The 12141-nt window shown below is 37.3% G+C and overlaps 1 protein-coding gene across 5 annotated transcripts in view; it reads left to right on the forward strand.

The window, feature by feature from the left end:
- Positions 1 to 12141, forward strand: part of LOC102224109 (AMP deaminase 2-like) — a 43597-nt gene that overhangs the window by 14349 nt on the left and 17107 nt on the right. Inside the window, exon 1 of one of the 5 annotated variants that reach the window (XM_014474731.2) lies at positions 7197 to 7402. The exons of the other annotated variants lie outside the window; for them this stretch is intronic. The gene's annotated coding sequence lies outside the window, so the exon portion shown is untranslated. Of the gene's footprint in view, positions 1 to 7196; positions 7403 to 12141 lie in introns of those variants that run through there. 5 annotated transcript variants of the gene reach the window in all.

Here is a 12141-nt window from a genome sequence, read left to right on the forward strand (position 1 = left end):
TTGCCAGTTTTATAGCAGGATGTCTCAGATTCTCTTTTAAGAGTTTGTTTACCAGGGACTTAGAGGTCATATCTTTGTGTTTCTTAAAAGGTCATTATCTTCCAAATACTGAAACAGTGCTACTCGGCTGTATTTTGCTAAGCACTGTTCAAGACAATCAATCTCAATCTTTGAATTTGAGATTCACTTGATCTTCTTTTCTAAATTAAACCTTGGATCTTTAAAAATCATATATATACAGTATATTTTTTCAGTTGTAATAAAGTGTGTGTATGTATCTGATATGAAACCTCACTCTGTTGTTGCTTTGTTTTCTGAAAAGCCATAAATACATTCAACACTCAGGGCCGCAACTACATATTTTTGAGGTGGATGCGAACATCATCATTGTAGGCTAGCTTAAGCTAACCTGAATATTTACAACTCTCTTGTTGATACACGGACATTTCTTACCTTCTGTCTTTCAACCACTTTGAAAAGCTTTTCTTCGTCTCTCCAACATCTTTATCCTTCCCCCTCTTCCGTTTTCTGTTTTGGGCCCCGGAGGTTTTTCTGCGCCCCATCTTTAGCTCCCTGTTGTCGAGGCATTACTACAAATTTAAAAGAAAACAAAACGCGCCTCAGCCGCTGCCCAAGCTGCCTGTATGGGAGGGGGGCGCCTAATCAGTGCTGTTCCTCTGTTATTGATCATTTCATACACAAACAGCTGTTAAGTACATAAAATGCTGACTATATAAAAAATAAATTCCCCACATCGTTTTTGCGCCCCCTCTAGTGCAGCGCCCCTATGCGTTGCATACACTGCATAGCCACCTTTTGCGCCACTGACTGTGGAATAAACTTCACACTGGACTTCAAGCACGGTCGATTCTGTGCCTCCACACTTTTCCTTTAGGTTCTGGGACCTTAATTCCCAAATTAAAGTCAAAATGTATTTTCATCTTTAAAGGCAACTGGGCAACTTTATATCCCAAGTATGACACTCATGATGTTGTCAGGATTACTTTACGACTAAGAGTCGTGGCTATTATTAGCCCTTTCATGCATAGTGGTCACTACAGTGGACAGCTATCTAAAAGCCATTTTCTTGTGCTTCCTGTGGATTTTTATGTTATAAATGCACACAGACCACTGAAGTGGACACTAATGCATCATAAAATATACCATCAACTACTGGCCATCAGCTGCAAATGCAAGAAATTATTTTTGTTAAATACAATATGGCTGACAGACAAAAAAGCATGAGAACCGACCCGGTCCCTCCTTCTACTGTAGACGAGTCTTGCAAGTAAAAAAAATATTGTTACATCAGATAACCCCTAAGGAACAATACTACTGATGTATTTTTCAAATAACTGTGTATTTGGACAAAATTACAATTGATCACATAAAAAAATATATATATTTTAACAAAAACAATTCCTACCTTTTAAATGCCTTAAGAAAAAAATTTTAAAAAATGGAAAACAAATTCTGAGACAATGGATCATAATTTATGCATGAAAGGGTTAGACTTAAAAATAGCCACCTGCAAGTTGTCGGGAGGTTCGGCGTGCAAGCCAGCATGTGGAGGGGTTTAAATAAATTAGAAGATTGTCTAAAAGTTTTATTTGAATACTTGAGTTAGAAAAAGTAAACTCATTTATATATTTGATTTATGTAATACGTTATTTTTATTATCTTGAGAAAATGTTGAAGGGTACGCCACAAAGCTCCATATGCAAGCGTGTTAATGGAAAGTTGAGTGGAAGAAAGAAAGTGTGGTAGGACAATGTGCACATCTGTCTAGGACAATCACAGTTTTGTCAGGATTGTGAAACGAAGCCCAGTAAAGAATTTGGGAGAGATTCAGAAGGTGTAGACAACCACTGGAGTCTCAAGAGACATACAAAGTTAAATTCAATTTGAATTCAAGAATACATTATTGATCCTAAAATTAAGTAAAATATGGTTAAATATCATGTTATTCAAGGTTCTTCAAATGGTTGTTAGGAAGGATCTCTTGTAGCAGTCTGCATTACAGCAAACTTGATGAAGCCTCTGACTGAAGACTCTTAGTCGTAAAGTAATCTGACAACATCATGAGCGTCATACTTGTGATATAAAGTTGCCCAGTTGCCTTTATAGATGAAAATACATTTTGACTTTAATTTGGGAATTAAGGTCCCAGAACCTAAAGGAAAAGTGTGGAGGCACAGAATCGACCGTGCTTGAAGTCCAGTGTGAAGTTTATTCCACAGTCAGAGAGGATTTGGACAGCAACGCCATCCGCTGTTCATGTCCACTTTGTTTTTATCAAATATAAAGTCAGCAAAGCCATCTACCAGGGAATTTACTGCACTGCTGTCAGCTTAGTCCACTTTATAATTCAACCAGGTCAAATTCATCCAAACCAGTTTTTGTCTGGTTTGGTCTAAATTCAGTTTAAATCAATTCAATTCATTTGAACAAAAAATACTTAGATTCAGATCCAGTCACAATTTTAGTTCATCACTGTTACAAACTGATTAGTGGATATAAATTAAGCCCATCTGATTATTGATTAACCAACAATTTCTACATCTAAAGCACGGGGCGACTGTGGTGGAGAACAACTCCCTTTCAACAGGAAGGAACAGCAGTATGAGCGTTGTGACTGTACTGTGATCGGCTGAGGGTTGAGAGGACAGAGCAGACAGAAGCACAGGTCCAGGATTACAGTCAAAGCCGTAGGCGTAGGAACCGGGGAGAACTGGAGGGGACATTATAGTACCCTAGACCGTTACTTGGTCTCTGACACTAACGACAATAAACGCAGGTAATATACTTGAAAACAAGGTAAAAACATTGGTCGTTAGAGTGGATGAAAAATGTTACTTAAATAGCACATTTTTACAAGAAAAATGTCTAGCATAAGCTAAAGCTAATGTTAGCCACAAAGTTTAAAGGAAGTCAAACTCACCTTCGTATCTGTGTATAACGAGGCGAACATGTTAAAACCGTTCTCCAGCTTATTGTCGGGGCTTCGGATCGATGTTCATCATTAATTGTTACCTTGGACAAGCCCTGCAGACGCCCAGTGTAAAGAGCCTTTTTCAATAGATCGGAAAAGATTGAGCCGCTTTGCCCCGAACGCGGAAGCTGAGGTGCAAAGAGCCCAACAGTTCAGAGTTTCTCATAAATCCTCTATTGTCACTATTTAAATATCATATTCATTGTTCCAGGTAGGGGAAGCCATGCTTTGCTGCATTTTACAACGAACTTAAGTTTTATATCCAGACTATCAAAGACAGAAAATAGCTATTAAAACAATTGAACTCTGTACTGCTTTGAATGAACAGTTGGGAACCGAAGCCCCGTAGCTTTTTCTTCATCTTGAATATATTTATCTGTATTTGTTTTTTTTCTGGAGGCAGAACAAATGTTTCACTCTGTCGTTGTACAGTGTGTCTGTGAATAAAGTTTTAAAAAAAAACATCCCCCCCTCCCCCACACCCAACAGACTTCTTGTGGCTTTGATGTCATAGTGATGTCACTCATCCTGTCTATGACATCACTGGCGGCTGCCTTTGTATTGCCAGATTCCACAGAGAAATTCATTTGCAGTTTGAACCAGAGAGCAAAGATGGAAGAGGATAATTTTGTGTTGACAAAAATAAACAATTTAGAGAAGAACCGCAGCAAGCTGCAGGAGGAGAACCAAGAGCTTCAGAAAACCATAGAAAGTCTGAAGACTAAACTAGAGAGATTAAACAGAACGGACAAGACACACAACTGGCATGAGGAAAATTGCTTACTACTAAAATCAAATGCATTTTACAAGAAACAAATCAGAAAAATTAATCTGGACCTGGAGGAAGAAAATGCAACTATATGCCAACTAAGATGTGATAATGAAGCCAAATTAAGAATTAAACATAAACTGGAAGAGGAACGGATAAAACAGAGAAACACTGCAGCGGACAAATTAAGAGCAAAAACAGAAAAACTCGAGTGGCTAGAGAGAGAAAATGAGGAGTTAAATAAACAGATTGTATCGCTGAAGATTAAAAATGACAGAATCGAATCCAGGCTGGCAGAAAAAAGCAAAGATGTCCAGCAAAGGGAAGAACCAGTCAGGGAAAATATCCAGGAAGAGGAACTTTCAGTATGTCAGAAAGTAGGGAGAATTTTTATGCATATGTACGATTCAACGGTGGCGTATTGGGTGCCACCCTGGGTTTTTTTTTAACAGAAAAGGATATTTTGGGTTGCTGGAAACAGGATGTTTGTGGGATAGTGATGCGTTTAAATTAATTACAAATATAAATACTCTTGTTTGCTTTTGGAATTTGTGCCTAGTGAGAGATGCTTGCAGGAAGACATCTAAACGGGTCAAACTGGAAGCTGACACCAGATGGTCTGCAGCAAGAGTGATGACTGACGGATGATTAAGGGTCGAAGTTTATGGACCAGAAACAGAGGAACTGTCCTTTTCCTTTTAAGAAGGAAAAGGATGAGGAAACTTTAAACAGTTAAAGTTTCATAGAAAGGAAAATAATGATGAAAACTACTAGCTCATGGTTTGCAGGAATTAATAAACTGAGTAGTTTGGTAAGTAGGCATATGTGGTGATTTAGAAATAAGGAGAAAGGCAAGGAGCAAGTGAGTCAAAGTAAGAGAATGGAAAGATGATTTGAACAAATATCAAATTAAAATGATCGTTGTGTTCAAGTTGCTCTCAAAGCAGTTTGGAAAAATGTAATAACTGGAAATAGAAAATAGATCTTATAGAGAAACAGCTAAAATGCTTTGCATGGTCCAAAGGATGTTTATAAAAATCTGAGTAATAATTATGTAGAATTATAAGAATTAAAATATTAGATAAGAATGTTAATTTTTCTTTGCACAGATTAAAACAAAACAAGCTGCAGCTGATTCTGGACATCTTAACATTCTTTTAATAATGAACAAAACTTTATTAAGATAGAGAAATATTAAATCTACAGGACTTACTTTTAATTGATTCAGTGAAACTAAAACTAACTCTCTTATTAAATAGTCATTGATCAAACAGAGGAACACATAGCCTTCATAGATTTCAAATGCACCATTAGCTCTGCTCCTAAAACCTTTATTTTTATTGCCAATATAAAACAAAAACAAATGTTTGCAGTCCACTTTAAAGAATCCAAAACAGATTACAGTTTCTCTGGCTACAAGATCAATGTACCAATGGGCTCTTTGCACCTGCTGCGCTGACGTCACATCCTCATTCATCCGACACATTATCAGAGTCAAACTGTGTTTGCTGCAGCCAGGGCCGCAACTACATATTTTTGAGGTGGATGCGAACATCATCATTGTAGGCTAGCTTAAGCTAACCTGAATATTTACAACTCTCTTGCTGATACACGGACATTTCTTACCTTCTGTCTTTCAACCACTTTGAAAAGCTTTTCTTCGTCTCTCCAACATCTTTATCCTTCCCCCTCTTCCGTTTTCTGTTTTGGGCCCCGGAGGTTTTTCTGCGCCCCATCTTTAGCTCCCTGTTGTTGAGGCATTACTACAAATTTAAAAGAAAACAAAACGCGCCTCAGCCGCTGCCCAAGCTGCCTGTATGGGAGGGGGGCGCCTAATCAGTGCTGTTCCTCTGTTATTGATCATTTCATACACAAACAGCTGTTAAGTACATAAAATGCTGACTATATAAAAAATAAATTCCCCACATCGTTTTTGCGCCCCCTCTAGTGCAGCGCCCCTATGCGTTGCATACACTGCATAGCCACCTTTTGCGCCACTGTCAACACTGAATACCTTATGAGTGACTCCTCCTCTCTTAGCCTTACCATTTTCTGTGATAGTTTGTAAATGTCACCGGCTAAAAGCGCATCGGCCTTTCCGTCAACGTTTCCTGTGTGGTTGACTGGCTGCATGACGGTGTTGCACAAAAATAGTTTATTTCTTAGATTCAGGGCCTTGATGAATCCGTTTCTCTTTTGTGTAACTTCTGGTTTCAGATTGTGTGTACCTTCTGCTTCTGTTTCAGCTCTGCTAGGTTTAAATGCTACTTGTGGAGTTGAGACAAAAGAGGAGACTCATGAAGCAGGTTTTTATTGAGTTAACTGAAGTTTAAAGCAACAAAAACAAACTAATTAAATTAAGGCATCTAAATACCAACTCAAAGCAAGCCAGAAGATAACTGATAGGAAAAGCAAGCAAAACTGAGCTAAACCAATTTGGCAGTATAAAACTCAAAGTACCTATTTTTAATTATATTCTTTCTATGGAGAGTATTACTTTAATCTCAAATGTTATATATATACAAAAAAACTTCTTTTAAGTCAAACATTTTAAAAAAGTCTGAAGTATAGTATTCTTTCAATTACAAACAGGCAGATATTTTTTTTATTAATTTATGTTTTAGTGATAGTTACGGACTTTAAATTTATTTCAAATATTGTTTGCTAGCAGTTGAATTTCTAAGATGTGTTACTAGTGTTGATTTCTTTAATGTCTTACAAGCTGTAATTGCCTGTAAGATGCTCAGTAAATAAAGATAAGCTGCTGTAAGTCACAATAAAGTATTTGTCATGTGAGATGAGAAAGAAGCTGCTTCCTGGGCATCATGTGATTAAAGAGGAGACATGGGAGGAAGTGTGTAAATTATCTGATCTCCATGTTAACGTGATTGCAAATGACTCTCACTTATGAAATTGCTGAGATTTTCCACAGAGTGTGACGGGTTTCATAGCAGCGTCATGTGAAACTGAGAGGCATTTTAGAGTTTCACAAACCCTAGAAAACAAAAGCAAGCGATAGCAGTGCAACAAAGTCACCAGCTAAAATAAATAACACTGATATCAGTTTTTTTGTGCAGCTTTGGAGTCGTGAGGTAATTGAAGCCTTGTGAAAAAGAGGTGGGAGGAGGAGGAGAAGTAGGAGTGGCTACTTATCCCGGCTCCATCTCCATTTTACAGCACAATAGAGCATGATGCAGTACTCCCTGGCCCTTCCCCTTTCTTGCCACGTGGTATGCACCAACCCAGTATTTAAATCCGGGAGCTTGAAGGCTGTGCTGTTCATGCACTGTAAACCGGTGCGATCCAGGAAGCAGCTGTGACACAGAATCAGGGGGATAGAGAGGAAGAGAGAGGGGGGGGCGGAAACTGCCTCAGCAGCGCTCAGAAGGAGGCGACACTTACAGCAGCAGAGACAAAAGGAGGAGAGCTGTGAGATCCCGGTGTCAGAGCAGCGCTGTGTCTCCAGAGTGTTCGGTCTCTCTGTTTGCTGGCATTCTTTCTGTCTTCCACTGTACCAGCGGGGGAGGGTCCATCGGCCGTCCCAGGCCTACTTACATGTCCCAGCATCCCGCAAGAGCTCAAACAAGGCCACTGCTGCCATAACGGAGACTGTGAGTTCAGGACAAGACAGGCAGATAAAGGTACTGTAGCTTACAATCAACAATCACAAACAGTACCTTTTGTAATGAAGCGCTTGCTGTTGTGACTCTTACGTTAGTAGGAGTTTTAGCAGTTCACTGTGAACTGGTGCTTGTCGTTTAAAAATGTTGCACTGACAAGCTTGTGGTGACAGATGAGGGTCCAGAAAGAGTCGCTGTGTATTGGAATAAGATGACAACACAGAAACCTGGAAGAAGAGCTAAAGAAACAGAGAAGTGAAAGAACAAAGACGGCGTTATCACACTGATGTGTTTCTGTAAATTTGATCTTTATATAAAGTGTAGTTGGTGAATGTTTGTAGGTATATTAAAATGACCTCAATATTTTCCATTCTGATGATTAACATGAAATTTTTTTGCATGACTTTATAATGCATTTTATTTAATGTTTTGGTTTTGTTCCGATTTTTTTTTTTTTTTTTTTTAGATCCACCGTTTAATTTCAAAATTTTCAGAGACAATTTATCATCCTGCAACATTTGTAGAATTTAAACATTTAAGACTTTAGGGCCCTGAATCAAACCAGACAGTTAGGCTGCGCTGTTGTCTGAAACTGACACTCATGTCTTCATCACCACTTTGCCCCTCAGGCAGCCTGTAGGAAACACTGTGTACCGCTGAGCTCTCACTTTTCAGGCCACCTGAATCCACTGACCTTCTCCTGCTTCTGATGCTGCTGTGTTAACGAGCTGCCATCTGCCTCACATGTTTGTTTATCTGATCTAAAGGCCCAAATGGACAATTAGCTTATTCATTTTTCCTTTCGTACTAAAATACTTTCCCCTTGGGCAGAGGTTAATATATTATTTTTATGTAAAGTGATGAAATGATGCTCTAGAAGTCTAATCTTTTTTTTTTTTTTTTTTATCTTGATGAAAATTGATGATGCGGTCAAGTCGTGGATGCAAAATAGAGGTTTATTCTCAGTGGGCGTTGGTTGCTAAGGAACACCTGAAGCGTGTGTCCTCATTCTGCCTCTCATGACTAAAGTCTGTAAAGACTTACAAAAACTTTTCCTGGAGTTTCTCTCGCCATCACCAGGCAGTAAACCAAAATAAATTAGTTTGGGGCTCTGACTCTATACACAGAATATTTTTGTGTTTTTTTTTTTTTTTTTACGTTTCTCAATGTCCTCTTTTATCCCGTCCAGTTCAGCAGCACAGCAGATCCGGCAGCCTTCATGTAATTTGTTTCTCTCAATTATTATACTCATGATTTAAACTGATTAAATGCCTTCAGCTTGCATAACTAAACAATACATGTAACAAAAACAAACCTGGTTATGTGTTGTAGCAACTTATTATTCCAATTTCTGTCCTAATTTCTGTCCTGAAACTGTATTTTTTTCAAAACAGGAACTAACCATGTACTCATTGGACCACACATCAATAGTCTTTTGTTTGGGTTCTAAAAGAAAATATTTAAACACACCATTTAAGAAGCTTGATTGAATCAAATTATACTTTATAGAAAACTTTTGCTGCACAGAAATTTGCATGTAGTTTCTAAAAGTTTAACTAATAGTTGTAGCCTGAGACCCATTTTACCCCAAATCCTCACTCTTTGCCCTCTAACCTCATCTAAAGTAGTGTTTCTGGTGTCACAATTTATTATTGTTAATAAGTATAAAAACAGCTTAAATGTTTGTAATTAGTTAGAGAACTACATTTGAGAGTTTTTCCGTTATTATATTAATATTTCTAGTATAAAAAAATATTGCACACTGATATCTGCTTAAGGTTTAATCATACAATCTTTGTGATTATGTGACCTATATATGCATATTAAGTTATGCATAAATGTATGCAAACTGAGTGAGAATTGATGAAGAAGCAGCTTTTTGAAGGAGTGTGCCATTTCTCTGTGGGATGTTGCAACCATTTCCTCAATTATGTGGCGAAGGATGGGAGGAGGGGTAACCCTGGAAAATAGGATTCAGCCTTCAACTTAGCTTTTAATCACCTCAGTTTGTTTTGTTTTTTAAAAAATCCGTAGAGTCCACCAACACAGGGCCTTTGTCAGAAGGTATTTACAAGAAGCAGTAAAGTTAAAATTAATTTGGTTGTGTTGGAAGGTACTTGAATTGTAACCATTTAGCTGTGACAGTTTTTTATATTTCTACAAATACCTCAATTAATCCTATTTGAACCAAACAGGATGTACTTTTGGAAAAGGTTGGATAAAAAGTGCAAAGAGCTGAGCCGCATGCAAATGAAGCAAATCAAGGCTCCACCAGTCAAATTCACACAAACCTTGGTTGTTGTTTTTGTAAACCACAGCAGAGGACTTTCAAATGTTGAGTAGGAACACCCTCTGTATTTGGTTCATTATCATGTTAAGAAATTAGAAAAATAAAATTGATGGAAAGTCATCCAAAATCTTGCAGAATATGACTAAAACGATTTGAAACTGTTGTTGTAAATCTCTGACTTCAAAATAGATTTATGGAAGTAAAAGTAAAAATGTGCACAATTCTGCTCTATACATGGCATTAATCTCAAGATTCTTGTATTTAAAAAAAGGTCAAATTTGAAATGGCAACATTTTTGATTTCGCATCTGCAGAAGAAAAGGATTGCACAAAGACTCTGTAGAGCAGAACCAGCTCCAGGGAAATTTAATGAGGGTATATCAGCGTGCAGAGTGTCAGGAATGTGACACAAGGATGGACACTGTTGTCAATGTTACCTATTTGTATCATGATTTTGTCACAGTGATGAATGTCTGTGGTATTTTCTTCTAAATAGGCAGAAACACTCTCAGTAAACATCACGCCAGGAGCAAACCGAGAGGATGGCTGTCAAACTGTAGGGCTGTGCAAAGATTTGCTGAAATGCAATAAAACGGGCAACATTAAGGATTATGTAAAGTATTAAAGGTGCTCTGTCAGTATGTCTTCCATACGTCTTTAAAAAAATCTCCAAAGAGAAGCCCTAAGTCATAAATTAAGATTATCTAATACTGTATATTTTTTAGTATGTGCAAATTCTCTGTACCCTGATTATCTTGTTTTTCTGTAAGGTTTCGTATCGGATGTTAATTGGAGTCCTAATATAAATATACTGTATGTTTTCTGGGGAAATTGCATAAAAACTAAGCTGCATTTCCCTTGTTGGTAGTCTTCACTTTGTAGCGTTGAAAATGATTTCTTCTTTTAAAAGGGTGCATAAAAGCTAAACAATTACTGTCGCTGCTATTTTATGGTTTAATTCAGGAAATTTGAATAACATTTGTCTGAACAATTTTATAATTTGGTCTCAAAATTACAGTATTATTCAAAGTGTGGTGCAATTTTCTAGCGGCTTTTCATACCCCTGTAACAGTATTATTTAATTGCCTTGTGTTTTTATGAAGTTTAAAGGAAAGCAGATTTAAAATGTGCTTCAGTTCTTCACATTTACACCATCGTCACATTTTCAGATGCATCAACACACACTGAGAGCAACAGCCTTGTGTTTCACATATTGAAATTGTTACTTGTCCCTTCTACATTCATATTAAAATGCCACACCACATTAATATACTGTGGACAATGAAGATCCCCTTTACTCACTCCTAGCTCCACCGCTTTAGTGGCAGACAGCAGATGGCAGAAACTAATTGTCGCTGCCCAGGCACGGCACCAATAATTGCTCCAATTATAGAGAAACAAGAGCATGCCACTCCTAAATCCAGAGACTTGAGTGAATTACTGTGTTTGTCCATTTCACCGTGGTGCTCCTGTCTTTTAAAATGCATCACTATAGACAGAAACTAACTCTTAACAGTGTGTCAGTGGATTATGTATGGTATAGTCTGGAGTGTAAATGGAAACTTTTGTCCTTTTCCACATGTCAGGAACTACATGTGGGTAAAAAAAAAGCTACAACTGGAAGTTTGATTCTCATCTCTTTGATTAAAAAATAAGTTACGGTTCTAGAGACTGAAAGTTGGGAATGAAGGGAGGTTTTTTTTTTTTAAAGTTGCGTAACATTGACTGCTGTGTTTGCATTTTTAACCATTTTCAGTTTCATACACAGTGTTATTAAACCACCCATTGTTCTCAACTTTTAAGATGTAAACTTCTTAAATTGCCACTTGAGACTAATCTGTGGTGTCTGAACCAAACTTGGCTCTGCTAAAATAAATTTTCTCCACTTAAAACTCCAGACGCTGTAATCTTTGGCAAACCAAACTGCAATTTCTCTCTATTTATACCTCTAGTTTTGGCAGTTTATGTTTCTGCTTTCACTTATTTAGCTACAGGTCTTTGCTGTCAACAGGCTAAAATACCTGTAAACCGTTTTGTTTGTACTGGGTACCAGTTCAGTATTATAGGTGTATCAGAAGGAGTTAATCTGTGTTAAAATGTATGTCAATGCAAACACCACACAGGATTTCTGTGTGGTCTATGTTGCATGGTAGTCTTAGACCTCCATACTTTTGTTTTAAATTTAAATATGGTTTATATACAAAAAATCTAGACAGGGGTCTTTTTGTTGCAACACAAAAGCACAAGTTGTAACTCTTTAATGGATTTCTGCTTTTCTTTCTCCTCTGAAGACTTTATTATAATACTGTCTTTAGTAAAAGGAAGCTAAAAATATTTTCCTATTTTTATCTTGCATTATTGATATGATTTAGTGCAATTAGCTAATTTTTTAAAGACACATGGTCATTTTTCAATCATGATACATCATTAAATCATGTTGGATGAAAATGTGTTTTAAATAGTTGCAGTTT

Source organism: Xiphophorus maculatus, chromosome 20 (assembly GCF_002775205.1).
Source record: "Xiphophorus maculatus strain JP 163 A chromosome 20, X_maculatus-5.0-male, whole genome shotgun sequence".
NCBI classification, from domain to species: domain Eukaryota; kingdom Metazoa; phylum Chordata; class Actinopteri; order Cyprinodontiformes; family Poeciliidae; genus Xiphophorus; species Xiphophorus maculatus.